The sequence below is a fragment of the Sceloporus undulatus genome, chromosome 5 (assembly GCF_019175285.1).
Source record: "Sceloporus undulatus isolate JIND9_A2432 ecotype Alabama chromosome 5, SceUnd_v1.1, whole genome shotgun sequence".
NCBI lineage: Eukaryota > Metazoa > Chordata > Lepidosauria > Squamata > Phrynosomatidae > Sceloporus > Sceloporus undulatus.
The window spans coordinates 114,296,734-114,313,140 of NC_056526.1; positions in this window are offsets into that span (position 1 = coordinate 114,296,734).

A 16,407-nucleotide genomic window follows, 5' to 3' on the forward strand; every position below is an offset into this window, starting at 1 on the left:
ATCAAGACAATCAAATATTGTGGTACACCCATTGCTTTAGGAGCAATCCATAGTTTTAAGAGCACTCTACATGAAATATAGGCTGATTTTCTTCTGAAAATCTTTGGTGTGCTCCATTATCCAACATATGTTTGGTATGTGATCCCTAATGCTTCTTCCTGAATCCAACTTGGACAACTGACAATTCTTGTTCTGTATATGATGAAAACTTTTTATATATATAGAATTTTGAGTATCCCTTTGCTTGCATGGGATCTTAATGCAATGGTCCTGTGGTTACTGCAATCCTTGCTGTCCCATTTCTTGGGGACTGAGATATATATTGAGCATTTCCAATTTGTGGGCCATTGTGTTATTTTCCATATTTCTTGGCAGATTTTAATAAGAACTAGAGATTCTCTCTCTCTCTCTCTCTCTCTCTGATATCCTATTTCTTCTTGGTGTTCCATTTCTCCCAAGTCTTCTGAGTGCAACTTGTACATCAGTTTCTACAACAGCTTCGGTATCTTCCAGTCTGTTTCTAGGAACAATTCATAGTGCTCATTATAACCTATAAACTTCTGTTAGTATAAAGTCCTGGGTCTCTCACAAACCTCAATCCAACATCTCCTCATTTTAGTATAATTATCTGCATGTGGACATACGCTACTCCAAGCAATATACCTTCCCCCAACCTTCTGAAAATCTTCTGAAGCCATCCATCATGATCATTCCATGTTTCATGATGAGCAGGTAGAATTCAAGAACTGACTGATACATTCATATAGCCAGATATGAAGTTATTATGTGGCGCAGTGGTTAAATGCCTGTACTGCATCCATTCACTCAAAACCACAAGGTTGTGAGTTCAAGACCAGCAAAAGGGCCCAAGCTCGACTCAGGCTTGCATCCTTCCGAGGTCGCTAAAATGAGTACCCAGACTGTTGGGGGCAAATTAGCTTACTTGCTAATTAGCTTACTTGCTGTTCACCGCTATGATCTTTGGAATAGCGGTATATAAATAAAACAAATTATTATTATTATTACAGCAGTGCTAGGATCTCCAGAGGACCAAACTGGCTTTGAAACGATTTGATTGTCTCTGCTTATTGCTGCACAGTGTCACTGATGATGGTGCACGTGCTTAAAGACCATGAGAGTAGGATGTTTTGGGAGCAATAAATTGAGGAAATGCATTGTTTGCTAATATTTGGACTTCTTTCACTTTTTTGAACAATAAATACAGTATATAGCAAATCCAGCCATCACACTAATGCAGTAGATATTAGTGTGCCTTAATTGATGGCCAAACCTTACTATAAATTTAGTATTTAGTATTTTGTTTGATTATTTATTTCTTCAGTTGTAATTGTTATTTTTGTTTTCTTTTGTTTGGAAGTGTTGTTTCGTACTATTTAACTTTTCTCTGATGTCAATATAAGCCAATGTGAGTATTGGTTTACCATGGAGGATATACTTACAAATAAACATCAGACTGATGATGATAATACTGAGCACAGACACAGTTGAGTAAAATTAGATACCTGAAGAAGGATACCATGGATTGCCAAACAGACAAATAACCAGGTCTGAGATCAGATCAAGTCTGAACTCTCCCTAGAAATCAAAATGGCTAGGCTGATGCTATCATACAATGGTGTGGACATAGCTTAAAATATCACGACTCATAGAAAATATGATAGTGCTGGTAGTAGAGAAGGCAGTACTAAAACAGGAAAACTACCAACACTGGTGGATAGACCTAATTAAGGAAGCCAGGGCTCTGAGTCTCCAAGACCTTCATAAGGTTGTTATTATCAGGTATCTTAGAGGTCTCTTATGCATAGGGCTGCCATAAGTCAAAACCAGTTTGATAGCAACTAACAAGAATTTGGATTGCAAACATTGTAGAATGTGTACAAAACCAAATTAGACAAATTAATCCAGATATTGAATGACTGGGTTTGAAACCTTCTATATTCAACCATGTTAGTGCTGAATTAGCCTTGCTAATTCTGCCTTCTGAGAAACTCCCTTTTGAGGCAGATACATGTTCTTCCCTGTGCTGGTAATAGCAAAGTATGTTGCTACTGTTGCTGCAGTGAGATATTGGCAAAGTATCCTGTTTCAGTTTATTTTGGAATAATCTGTTAAATTCTTCATATTCAAGATAGAAAGGACTTGGGAGTTTTAAAAGAAATCAAATTAGGAAGTAAGCAGAAGTGAGATTTTTCTATCATTAATTTGGAATTAATGTTAAAAATGTGTCCTCCAAATTGTATTAATTTTACCAAATATTGACTCAATGATTATGCATGCAAACAAGTTTCAAGAATCAGTAAACCTATCTCATCAAGAGAAGCTGCTGATTGAGTTTTAGATTATTGCAGTCTAAAGTGCTGCTTCTCAACTTGATCTTGAAATCATTCCACATGTAGTACTCCTCTTGAAGTCAATATTGTTTTAAGTATGAGAGAAGGCTGAAAGGTCAGGTTCTTAGGGTCTCAGTCAAAGTAAACTGTTAAACCTCTAGGACAGACATGACACCTAGGCAATTGACTTATTGTGGTGCCATGCTAATTGACTCCTTGATATCTTGTTTTAACCTAGTGATAGGAAAAAGAAATCTCTTTTGTACTCATGTTAATTAAAAGGAAAGCTGGAAATAAGCTTTTGTCACACCAAGGACTTCCTTCTCAACATAGATGTGGTGTGGGGGAAAGATCAATGATTTGAATTTCAAATATGTGTCTGATCTGGAATTTATAATCACAAAGAGCACTTATATTTGAAAGCAATTCAGAATAAGTAGGCACTGAAACAACAATCTTTGGGGAAGTATGGAGGCCCATTTACATGTAATTCAGGTGATTTTGTTAACTTCTGAGAGTATCCACTACAGTGCACCCTTGTCTTACACAGGGGATCCATTCTGGACCTCTCCGCATAAGGCAAATAGGCATATGGTGCGCACGCCATTGAAACTTTCGTTGCACGGCTTTCAGCATAAGCTGAAAGCCGTGTAAAAGGCGCCTACGTATGACATGGATGCCATCCATGTCATACGTAGGCACCTTTTACACGGCTTTCAGCTTAGTGCGGAAAGGTGCAACGAAAGTTTCAATGGCGTGCGCACCATACGCGCTATTTGCCTTATGCGGAGAGTGTCCAGAATAAGTGTAAAAATGCAGTTTTTCACTCTATCATCTCTTCCTCCTTCGTTTTAAAAAACCTTCCTTAATTTCCAAGAGGAATGGGGGGGGCAATATATGCAAACTCAGGGCTGGTGTGGTGTTGTATCTTTCGGATCCAGTTCTTCTATCACTTACAGTACATACCTCTGTACTGCTGCGATCACACCAGTTGATAAAATGGCAACAATGACAGTGCACCTTTTCAACATGGAATTTTATAACATGAAGCCTCAGAAGTGAGATCTTCTTGTCCATCTGCAGACTTTCCCCCCTGGTCAACCATACCCATGGAATGCTCCTGCAGCCATCCCCTTGGGAATTCACATTGCTCTACACATAATTTATAAGCTATTATGACACAAAATTCTACAGGAAAAAAACTACATGATTTAGTTTATTGGTTGATCTAGAACCTCCCAGTCATATGCCTTTTGACTTATCTACATACACTCCCCAACCTGGCTAGTCATCAGTTTCTTCTATGAATGTCACTATGTGGCAAACTCTTTATTGTAATATGTATGTATGTATGTATGTATGTGTTGTATGGTTGTTGTGTGGCCTCCAAATCACTTATGTATTAATAGCTGCAAAGGAATTTGATTTTAAAAATGAAATATGGTAGTGTGGAGATAGATCCAAGAAATGCCTCTGAACTGCTTGCAATAGAATGGAAAGTGAACAGGGATGTGTCAACAATAGAAAATCTGGAAAAAGTGAAGGGGTTCTATCATCGACCAATCTGTCCAAGATTGTCCACTAGTGACCTCTGGGTTCGACGCAGAACCTATGCCTTTCTTAACTGCTGCTGTTCCACTTGGCCAGCTGATTCACTTTTTGGGTTTGGTTTTCTAGATTTATGCTCATGTTTACACTTTTTTCCTTTCCAGCATTATTTTTGTTCTTTGCTAATCCTTCCCTAAATACAGTGTCTCCTGGGATCTATAAAACTAAATAAAGACAAAAGTGAGTTTATCCACAATAATAGAAAAATTATCTTCAGATATCTAGATTACATGTAATGTTAGCATTATATTCTTTTAGATTATTTTCTATTGTTTTTCAGTTTGCCATCTCATTTGATTCTTTTGACTCTGATATTTTTTTGCACAGACAAACTCTTTTACATTGTCTGCAGTTTTCTTTCTGATCAATACAGCAAATTCCTCCTCAGTTCTTTATTTTGGTATAGTTAAGGTTCACAGTATAGATAGGCAAACAGAAAAGTGATAAAGCTTTTCCTGAAGTTTAAGACTTGAAGCAAGGATTTGCATGTTTAAACTTTCCTGCCAACAAAACCTTCTTTATAGAAAACTGATATCAGATGAGGCTAGCCTAACTTTAATGACAAGCACTCTGGTATTCATTTTTCAGGGGTTTTTCTTCTATGACAAAGTTTCATATCAAATTAGACACCTGAAAGTGGAACAGTCCAAGAAAAAAAAAAAGCATGATTCTGGGAATATTCATGGGGGCACAAAACAGACGGGTCAAAAAAAAAAAAAAGTGTTGGGGCCATGCCAGCACCATTTGCACTGGGGCTGGGGTAACCACATGCGCCCAAACCCAGTCCAGGCCACCCTCATGGATCTGAACTGGGCTGCTGAAGAGGAGCTTTCTCTTTCTCTTCATTGATTATTTCTACCTTTTCCACATTCTTATTCCTTCTTCTTTGCTAAATCTCAATTTCTTATAAAATGCCTTGACATCCTTTATAACCTGCCATTCTAATCTTTCTGCAGATCTCTCCTGTTCCTTTGCAGTTCTCTTCTGGTGTTTTTCTGTGGCATCTCTTGCACTCCAAACTTTCTGGTGGTTTTCTTATCTACTTTCCCTTTCAATCATTACATTTTTTAAAAACTCTTCACCAAAATATTTTACTGCATTGCTATCTCTTCTCTGCAAGCTCACCAGCAATTCTGGTCTTTTTGTGTGTGTTCAGAATCCATTTTAATGCATTTCCTTTTATGCCTCTCTCTGTTTTTGCATGCCTCTTCATTCTACTCACACTCTACAGTATCGGTTAGTTTTAGATTGGAAGCCTGGGCAGGGAATTACACTTTAAACATTTATTTCCAGCTCCTGACAAATAAAAGGCACTTATAAATAAAATAGAAAGATCACAATCTCTGCGTGATGTGGTAAGCCACTGGAGAGGGAAAAACACTTTCCAGTTTGTAGTATCTGTATCCCAAATGCAGGAAAATGAAGAATTGTGTGTTTAAAATAGAATCACTGGTGTCTGATTAAACAAAACAACTTTGTAGGATTAGAACACCTATAGGTTTGGTTGGAAGTGAGATGTGGTCACCTCAAAATATGGGATTGGTTACTTTCTTGAGGGGGACTCTATAGGAAAGGTGTGTGTTTGTTGTTTTTTTAAAGCTCTAAAACCCTCGTGTAACTGTGGCCTGTGAGTTGCCCAAGCAATCTAGATATTAATGGCTTGAGAAGAAACTACTCTAGACTAAGAAAATTTTAAGTCAATTAATTTTAATTTTATTGAATTTTATTAAATTTATTTCGGGTTACACATCAAACGGAATGTTTCTTTAAACTCTTTTTTTATTACCTTTACCTTCCTTTTTCTTTTTTTATTTTTCTTTTTCTTCTCTTCTTTCCTATTCTCTTTATTTACCTTTGTCTTTTTTTCTCTTCTCTTTTCTTATCTCTTTTTCCTTTTCTCTTTTCTTTTTACTTGGGCTCTCTTCTCTCTCTCTTCTCTTGAAGACGGTGGGGATATATTAGCCTTGCTGTCCAAACCAGTATGAAATAACAGGTTTTTATGTATATATGTTTCATGGGGCAGATCTCATTTTTTCATGTACATGAAAAAAAAACAATTAAATGTGCTTATTCATTGTCCTTTTTCTTGCGTTCATTGGGCCGGGTACATAAAAACAGACGGCTCCAAAAGGAAAGCGAGCTGCGGCGTCGAAAGCTAAAGCGCGACGCGGCGTCGTCGTAAAATAAAGCGCTCTGCGTAAGCTGCGTCGGGTCGGGCGGGTCCTTGGGAGGGTAGTGCTGATTAATAATGATGGTATGGTCTAAGACGATCCGTGCAAAGAAATAATTTAAGAATGGAGGATTCTGTGAGTGGGCCAATCATTAGACTTTCACTACAACTATTAACTACAAATATAAAGAAACCACCCAGCCCAATCACCTTACCCTTATCATCCTTAACCCACGCCATTGTCCATACAGACTGACCCATCTCCACATGCCTTAACTTATCCAAGCACTTGGGCAGTGCCGCTCCGCTTTGGTGCAAGCTTGGAGGCTTAGGAGACCATCATTTAACAGCACTCCCTAAGACGCCCGAGCGCTTTATCGCAGCTGTAACAGCCATTGTCTAATAAAGTAGACTTAGGTCCAAGCAGGGTGAACTTCAGGCATCATCTATGATGCATAAAAGAATATCAAGTATGGCGATTAAGAGCTGGTGGAAAGAATAGCAAATTCCACTGTAAAAATGAAATTGTCTGTAATTCAAGAGAAACACTTTAGTGAATTATGTAAGTCTACCATTATTTTCCTAATGCATTTCATAGTGATTTACTTCTTCTTGGAGCTCTCTCATTAAACCAAGATTTTCAAAAAACATGTCTAACACACAGTTGACTAAGAAATAGGAAGATGTATGTGGGTGCCCGGGAAATCTGAATTAGCAGCCCTTCTGTTCCAAACATGAGTTCAACAGAACAAACGCTATTCAGGCAGAAGTGGTACTAATGTTTAGAATCAATTGGAGGAAAGTTGGTACTAATGATTTAGAACTCAATCAAGTCAATAAGCAGATCTCTAAACACCTCAGACTCTAGCCCTTTGCTCTAGACAACTGGGTAAGGGGTTGTAAAATTGGCCACTACTTTAATGCAGATATTGCAATCATAAATCATATAGTTATGCAACATGTATGTGACAATTCCAAGAGGAGTGGACATTGGGCCCAATGGTTCAGGACCAGCTAATACTGTACAGGGCATAGAAAGCTGCATAGTTCAAATTAAACCCCAGGTGAATACATTCCAAACAGCACATCAATGGTCCATGTCCAAATGCTAGGCTGCAGAAGTGGTCACCTACATTCATCCGATTCCAGACACCCCCTCCTTCCCTCTATCTACCAACTGATTAACCCCCATAAATTTAAAGCATGTCTGATGGGCCCCCCCCTTCCATATATGCCACGGAGTGGCCAACTTAACTTGGCCCCGTTGCTCCACACCATGTCCCTGAATAGTACTGGCGCTGGTGGGTTACAGAGCCCAAGTAAATATCACACACCTCTCAGAGCAAATACTACATTCTATAACCACTCATAATGAACTAAACACTGTCTAAGTACTTACAATGTGTGTAGCCAATTGCCCCCAACAAGCTGGGTACCATTTTGCCGAACTATGAATGATGGAAGGCTGAGTCAACTTGAAGCCCTGTGGAATCGAAGTCAAAACGTTGTGGCTGCAATACCACATTCAAACCAGCACCACACCAAGGCTCCCATAGGAAGAGGAGAGGTGTACACCATTGCCTCAATATAGGTAAACCAAGTCCACTCAAATTCCTGGGTAATAGACAGGAACACCACATTCATATGAGGTTACACACATGATGTCCTGGTTAACATGTGGCACACCGTATTGATAGCAGTCAAAAAAAACCTTCCAAATAATCTTGGCAGCAATTTGTCACACAGGGAGGAAGCATTGTAGTCATGGAGGTCAGCCACCACTGTGTCAACAAATTGGACACTCTGGCTCCCTGCACAAACGTCTCATCAGCAAATTCATTACAGGTAGGAAGCACTGTCAATGAACTATTCGGATTTCTAGACCATGTCATTTTTACCCACTGGAAGAGAGTGGTATTGGGCAGGGGATGAATTGTGATAGGTTTGATGATTGAAGGGAGTAGGCACCCCTACGAATGCCATGATAATCCCACCAACAGATACCTGTGAGATGCAGTACATCAAGGCCTCTCCCCCTGCCTGAATGGCAGTAACCAGAAATGAAGCTGGTCCAACTGTCCACACCCAATTTTGACCATATCTCAAATCGACAGAAAGATTAAGGGGGGCTGACAGCCTGCCCCTGGGCAGAGCTGTCTGCAGTCTGACACCTAAAACCAGAAGGCTCTGAATGGCCAATGCCTCACCATCTTGCTAGTGGAACCAGGAAAACCATGATTAGCTGATGCAGTCGCACCTCCTATGCAAAAAGAATGGGTAGAAAACTTGTGTGGGAGAAGGATGATTGTAGAAACAGCTCTTCTATACACAGATTGGAACTGGTATTGTGTGAAAAGTAGGCCTGAAGTATGCAAAAATAGAATTCAGATGGAATTGCTGTGGGATTTGGAGTTCTGAATGTTAACAATCTGTACAACAGTGGCACTGCCACACACAAAAAGACAATCTTATTTGTGAAGTCACCCATCAAAATTTGCAGAGCTGTGACTATTGGAAATAGTTCAAGAAATGTCAAATCTCTAATGTCCATGGTTTACCCAACCATCTTGCCACGACTCCTGTAGCAATGAGTCTCTCTAGGGTTTTTTTAATTAGCTCAATTAATTAATTAATAAGTTGTGCTAAAAGCAACTTTTATGGGAAAGTTTCCCACCTGTATGTTGAGAGAAGAGATCAAAGGAATATTACAGAGGCAGAATTCTCTGAATGAAGAGTTTCTTTTATTAAGAGGGAAAATCACACAACGATTCACATTCATTCACACATACATGCCAGGCTTGGAATAGTTGGAAGCTGAACTAATGGCAATATTTACACAAGATGAGGTTTGACTCCAGATCCAATTGTGAGGGGGATGGTGCGGGCTACGGCTGTTCAGGTGAGTGGAGGGGGAACAGATGTACTGGGACTGATCAGAGTTTACAGCGACAGAGTGTCCCATGGCTTCTAACTAGCTCACTAACAAAGGATTTGGGGGATCTTTTATGGGCAAAAACTAGCTGGAAGGCAAAGGTGCTTGTCCTACATCAAAGGAAATCAAATCTGCATTGTAAAGGATTCCTTGGTCTGGCAATGTCCAGGTTGAGAATGAAGTTGTAAATCAGCCTTATTGGGCTTGTCTGGCAAAACATTCTGCCTTAATTGCCTGTCTTCCTGACTTTGGAGGTGTTTGCAGCTCCTGAACGTCTGTTTGATGTGCATATGGGATAGTGTGGATGTGACCACTTGCCTCAGAAATTATGGCGGGGTACAGACCGCCGCTTTGCGGCGGTCTGCCGCCTCCGCCAGTAGGTCCGCGGGGGAGCCGGAGCCTTCACACGGCCCGACTCCCGCGCGGACTGAAAAAGAAGCTCCAAAATGGAGCTTCTTTTTCCGTCGCGTTTGCGACGTAGCGAGGCGCCAGGGGCGTGCTCGCTACGTCACAAGCAGCGCGATGCGTACAGACGCTCAGCGTCCGATACGCAAAGATGGCGCCGGCCATGTAGAAGGGCCGGCACCATCTTGTACGGACGGAGTCCGTACTAGGCCCAGGGGCGTCTATAAGAGACGCCCCTTTTTTAAAATGGGACGTCCGGAGGACATCCCAAATGGCGGTGCAGAAAGCACCTATGGTTGCCCAGAGTACTTCTTTCATTTGGGGGCATAGGGGAAACACACACACCAAAATTCAGAAGATTTCAGCTTAGCATAACACTCTGTACACCATTAGTCCAATACAAACCAAAACCATATTCACCTGCTGCATCAGAATGTACCTGAAGATTGTTCCAGTGAAGTTATGCATTCCTCCAAAACCTATTAGAATGATGGACAAAATTGCTCCAAACATGAGATCCTCATGAGATTTTCCAATAACCCTTATGTGGTCATAATGAGATAGTAACCCCCTGGTGGTTTCATAAAACTAAGCACAGAACACCCTCCCTACAAGTGAAATTCATGTATATGGTGAGGACATGGAAGTCCTGCAATGTACTTTTCTCTTTGTTGATCATGGAATTCATCTGTTGGAGGAGGGCTTCCAATTTCTCAGATGGGAGATGCAAAATACCTAGAGTAATGTTCAGCTCTATGCATTTGGTGGAAAGGACCTCTGCCTTCTTATGAGGAAAGGGAACACCAAGTTCCTGGGTAAGATCTTGGAAGGCTTTATGGGTATCAGGAATTGTAGAGTTTCCTGGCCTTTTGAATGCACAGCATGAGAAATGTACTGAATTTTTGGAAGGCATAGAATGTTATAAAACAACCAAAAAGCAGAGCCTTATCCTAATAGTAGGTGTTGCCAATGTGGAAGCTGTAAGGGTTATAATCATCCAGCTGAACTGGGAGGAAATTAAATGCAGAGTACGTCACATAACCAATAATGCTCCTGAGCTAATTCCTGGACAGTCACCACAGCTACATAAAAGGACATGTATCTGATGGAAAAGAAACTTGGATCAAAGACATCATTGACTGATGACCCCTTCAGGAAAGAAAGATTCTCTATGAAATGATATTCACCTGGAGTCATCTTTGGAACAGCTCCCAGGAGTGACAGGCGGAGGTTTGGGAAGAGAAATTCAGGATGAGGGCCAGCTATCCAACTTGCCAGAAATCCCTTAGCCAGTTTCTCCTTTATGATGTCATGCAGCTTAGAAACTGACTGAGCACTAGGTGTATCAGAAAAATAAAACTAACCAGAATAAGGAATCTTAAAACCATTTTTGAAACCATCCAGAATTTAGCTGGCACAGGCTCTCTTCAGATAAAGGGCCAGCCATAAAGTGTGTGCAGCCAGTTTAATGGGTGTGAGTACTTTGCCTCCTTGTTGACTCCCGAGATTGTTCCTGAGACAGTGGAGCCCTAGTAGTGCAGTGGTTAAATGCCTGTACTGCAGCCACTCACTCAAAACCATAAGGTTGTGAGTTCAATACCAGCAAAAAGGGCTCAAGCTTGACTCAGGCTTGCATCCTTCAGAGGTCACTAAAATGAGTACCCAGATTGTTGGGGGAAATTAGCTTACAGTTGTAAACCACTTACACACTGTTAGTTCAGTATGAAGCAGTATATAAATGAAGTTGTTTGTTTGTTTGTTGAATGAAGTTGGCCTCAAATGCATCCCTTTTCACTGGTTGTCTATGGGCCAATGGCACTAAGGCTGCCAATGGTGTAGGAGAAAGTGCCTGCTCACTGGCATGCCAAATTGCTGAGACCAAACCCTGCCCCCTTACATACAGGGTAGAGGGAACTGGAGATGCAGATGATGTATCTCCAGTCCCCTCTGGTCTCCATCAGCCATGGAATGGTGGTGCAAAAGAGCTATGACATAGCAATGATGAGTGATGGTGGGCTTGGGACTTTTTGGAAAGAGCAAGACAAATGAATGAAATGAAATAAACATGTTTCCAAATAAATATATATGCAAGGATAAGATGCACTTAGTATTGCATATGTTATTAACAGGATGCTGGCCAACACTTTTATTCTTTACCTTCTGTTGTATGACAGGAAGTAATTCTTTACCTCCTATAAGTCTTTACCTCCTACCTATCTGCTCCCGCTAAGAACATGAATATAGCTGTGAGTTGCATCAAAATACAAAATAAAATAAAAACAGTTAATCTCTTTCTTAATACATTCTTGCTTCCTTAAGCTATCCTGAGCATTGTTTATTGAATGTCACTTTCTGGAAAGGAAAACAAAATTCTGTGGCAGAGTTACAAATAGATTTTTGTTTTTGCTTTTCTAAAGGAGATGAGTCAGACAGATTTTTTAAAAAAATTCTGTCATCACCTCACTATCTTTGATACAATTTAATTCATTGACAGAAATGTTTTTGAAGCAATGTTTTTCAGACTTCCACCTAATTTGCCCAAGTGAAAGACAAGGCAGCCAATTCCAGGCAAAGTTGTCTTAAACCTTTTTCAATCTGTCATTAAAAAGTGGGGGTGATGAATTTTAGTCTACAGGTGCAAAATTGCAAGAGATGCTCAAGTTTCCTCTCAGCCAATTTGGAAATAATTTGGAAAGACTTTGGTGCCTTCTTCAGTTGAGCACAGTAGCTTTACGTATCTCTTATATATTGTGCCTGTTTCACTGCCCTTTATGTGTGAGAGAAAATCTATAATTTTTTCACAGTATATCAAGTTATCTTATCAAAACATTTGTTAACTGCTCCCCAGCAGGTTTTTACTCTGTCAGCAGCAATAATTATATATATAAATTTATTTCTTGCATAAGAACATTAAAAAAAACTTACCCAGTGGGGGGAGGCCTTTGGATTTTTTTCACATGTAAACGAAACAAGTAAATATGTGTATTCCAAATGGAGAGCATCTTTATGAAGGCAAGAAAAACCTCTATGGGGGAAAGAAGTGTCTTCATGTGATTTAAATTCTCATTGCACATGGGTAGGACAACATTATAAATATATATTCAATTTCTGGGAGCCTGGGGGATTGCATTGCCCCCAAACCCACCAGGAGTCATACTGTCAGTTGTTACTCTAAAGTCTCACAGAAGAGTGTCTCCCCCACCATTTTAAGAATAGTTTTCTTCCTTTGAAACTGGAAAACGCATGCCTCTGCCTCTTTAGAAGAGACATTTGTGCTAATCTATTTCTCAGGGAGACAGAAGGGTCTGTGTTTTTCGGTTGCAAAGGGGAATTCTTAAACAGAAACACTGATTTTGAACATTTTTGTGGTGACAATAGGAGACTCTAGGGTTTGAGAGGGTACAAAAATGACTTTCTTAGTACAACTACAGGTCATGGCGTGTTCTGTTACAGGCTGATATTTCAGACGGTTCAAATTAAGCCTGTATTGTTTTTCCATAGTTTTTGGTTATTTTAATGGATAAATTGTTTATTTTAAAAGGTGCTTTTAGATTGTACGCCGTAGGCAGCTTTTATCTTATTTTTGATGATTATGTAAAGCGCTGTGAAAAATGTACAGTGCTATATAAACAAACAAACAGCAACAACAATAATCATCATCTAGATGAATGCCACATGTGCAGACATTTGATAGTTACATATGGGAATCTGACTTTTCTGACCAAATTAACCAAACCCCCACAAACTAGCTGTTGGAAGACCAGAACAATGACTGAAATAGAAGTTCTCTCTTCATCCCTAATTTTAATCCAGGTGACTGTAAACTATTCTTGAACAATTCACTCACTGAAATGATCAAGTGGACATGGTATTCATTTTTTTCTTAGGCTTCATCTATCAGTTATATAGCAGTTTAGTTTCAGATAACAGACTTGCAGGAATAAGCTCCGTTTGCTGCAAAGAGTCTGCCTAAACCTTTCCATTTGCTAAATGGGACTAAATCCTGATTTTTATTTGTCTTCTCTCTTCCATGAATAAACTACAGTATGAATGCACGATATTTTCTGAACTTCTAAGGATATTGAAAATATGACCTATGGGATTCTGCATATTAATAGTCTTAGGAAGTGGGCCAACTGTGTCAAACTGAGATTGTAGTTTTGAGAACATATTGGGTCTAATGATCATTAGTTTTGAAACATTAGAATCATGAGGGAGCACTCCTGGAAGCCACACAAACTTTCTGATGTTGTAAATCTAACTTCAAGTGATTGAAAATGCCCTGAGGAGTCTAATTAGAATTATGGATGGGAAAAATATTCTGACAGCAATTTTGTTAATGTCTGCATAGATACATATGTTGTTTCTTTGTCTAGGAATGCCTTGATTTCCCACCCCACACACTTTTTTGCACTCTTTTCTTCAATGTAAGAATTCAGTGTCATTCCCTACCATGACCACCAATCCAGGCAATATTCAGAATTGGTGGCATCAAAAATCACTGAAAGGTCATTTTAACAACTAATACTTCTTTTTTCTTTCCTTATGCAGGTATTTCAAAAATACAGGACAGATGAAGTGAAAATGACTATTCTACAGGGAAGTTATGTTTTGGATAGACAACAGTACCTTCATAGTTAAGACTTGGCTAATTGTTCCTTCATTGTTTGAGAATTTTAAGACCCAATATGACCTCAAAGAAGGAATAGCTGTATGTGAACTTTGGATACATGTTAGTGTTTTATTATTGTTATTGGAGATTTGAGTTCTGGTTTTTATTTTATTTTATTTATATCTCAACTTTTTCCCCCCAAATTGGACCTGAAGTGTCACACAATATGAATTCAAAGAAGCTCCATTAATTAAAACCAAAAGAGAAAGGGGGGGGGGGAGGCAGCTTGGTATAGTTGATTGAGTGTTTGATAATAATAATGACAATATCACACTACAGAATTCTGGGATTTGTAATTTGGTGAGAAATAAGTGCTCTCTGGCTGAGAATTCTAACCGCCCCTCTCTAAACTACAAATTCCAGGATTCCACAGGAGACAGACAGACATTAAAGTGGAATAATAGTGCTAAAACAGGATAGTGTGATATTGTCCTTACACTCTTGAAGACTAGGGTTCAAAACCCCTTCAGCCTTGGAAACACCCTATGTTTTCTGTCTAAGATCAAAACAAGGGTGAGTCTCCTCTGTGAGCAGATAAGGAGAAGTGGGCGGGGATGTGTGGAGTGGTCGTATTCTGTAAAAACAATCTTACATTGGCCAGGATACCTGTCTGGAAAATGAACCGTGTTGCCATTGAGTGTATTTACCTGAATCTGGAGACAAAGGATTGTCTGGGAATTCTGTTAGTATACTGACCACCCCACTGTGTAATAGACTCCCTAGCTGAGCTGACGCAACTGGTTTCAGAGCTGGTGTTGGAGTTACCCACACTTTTAGCTCTGGGTGACTTCAACATCTCATTTCAGACCAGTTTGACAAACCTGACAGGTGAGGCTCGGGCATTCATGGTATCCATGACAAACATTGTCCTATCCCAATTAGTCTCTGGGTCCACATATTGTGCAGGTCATACCCTTGATGTGGTCTCCAGTATGGATCAGGTACAGCTGTGGGTAGAGGTAATTAATACCACCGCATTATCATGGATGGACAATTTCCTGGTCAAGGTTGGACTTAAAGCCACTATCCAGCCCCACAGAGGTCAAGGACCTATTAGAATGGTGTGCCCTCGAAGGCTGATGGATCTGTAGGTTTCCAGAAAACCTTAGAGGGTTCTATGGTTAGTTCTGCCTGTGATCCTGTCTATGACTTGGTTAATACCTGGAATTATAATCTTACTAGGGTTATTGACACGATTGCTTCTAAGCGTCTTTTCCAACCCGCTTCTAATCATAACCTATGGTATACGGAAGATCTCAGGAACATGAAGCGGGTAGGACAACAACTAGAATGCCACTGGCAAAAAACTTGACTCGTATCTGACAAGACACACCATATTTTTTTTTAATTATTCCTATGGAGTGGCAATATGTGCAGCAAAGAAGACCTTCTTCTCTGCATTCACTGTGTCTGCGAATTTTCATCCAGCTGAGCTGTTCAGGGCGGTAAGGGACCTGACTCAGGTACCAGCCCCCTGAACCTATTATTACAACATACTATAGTTCATTGTGATGTTTTAAATGATTACTTTGCAGATAAAATCTCTTATAAGAGCAGACTTAGACACCATTATTATTGCAGAGGCTATGGATGAGGTGTCCAGTGACTCCATGAATAAGATCATACTGGATCAGTTTGAGCCTGTTAGTACTGAGGACATGGACAAGCTTCTTGGAAGTATGAAGAAGACAACTTGTCCTCTCAACTCCTGTCCTTCATGGTTGGTTGTCCAAGGAGGAGATGCACTTAGGACTCACCTAAGATACATAGTAAATCCATCTCTTAGGGAGAGCTATTTTCCATCCTGCTTAAAAGAAGCGATAGTGTGGCCCCTTCTGAAAAAGCCCTCCCTAGATCACTTGGACATGAATAATTATAGACTGGTCTCTCACCTTCCATTTTTAAGCAAGATGATTGAGAGGGCTGATGCTCTTCAACTCCAAACAATCTTGGATGAAACAGATCATCTAGACCCATTTCAAACCGGCTTCAGGGTAGGATATGGAGTGGAGACTGCTATGATAACCTTAGTGGATGATCTCCACCTTAGTATTGACAAGGGAAGTGTGCCCCTCTTGGTACTTTTGGACCTCTCAGTGGCTTTCAGTACCATCAACCATGATATCCTTCTGGAATGCCTGAGAGAATTGAGGACTGAGGGCACTGCATTGCAGTGGTTCTGGTCCTATCTCTCAGGTAGATTCCAGATGGTGATGCTTGGGGACAGTTGTTCCTCCAAAAGGGAGCTTAAATTCAGCATCCCTCAGGG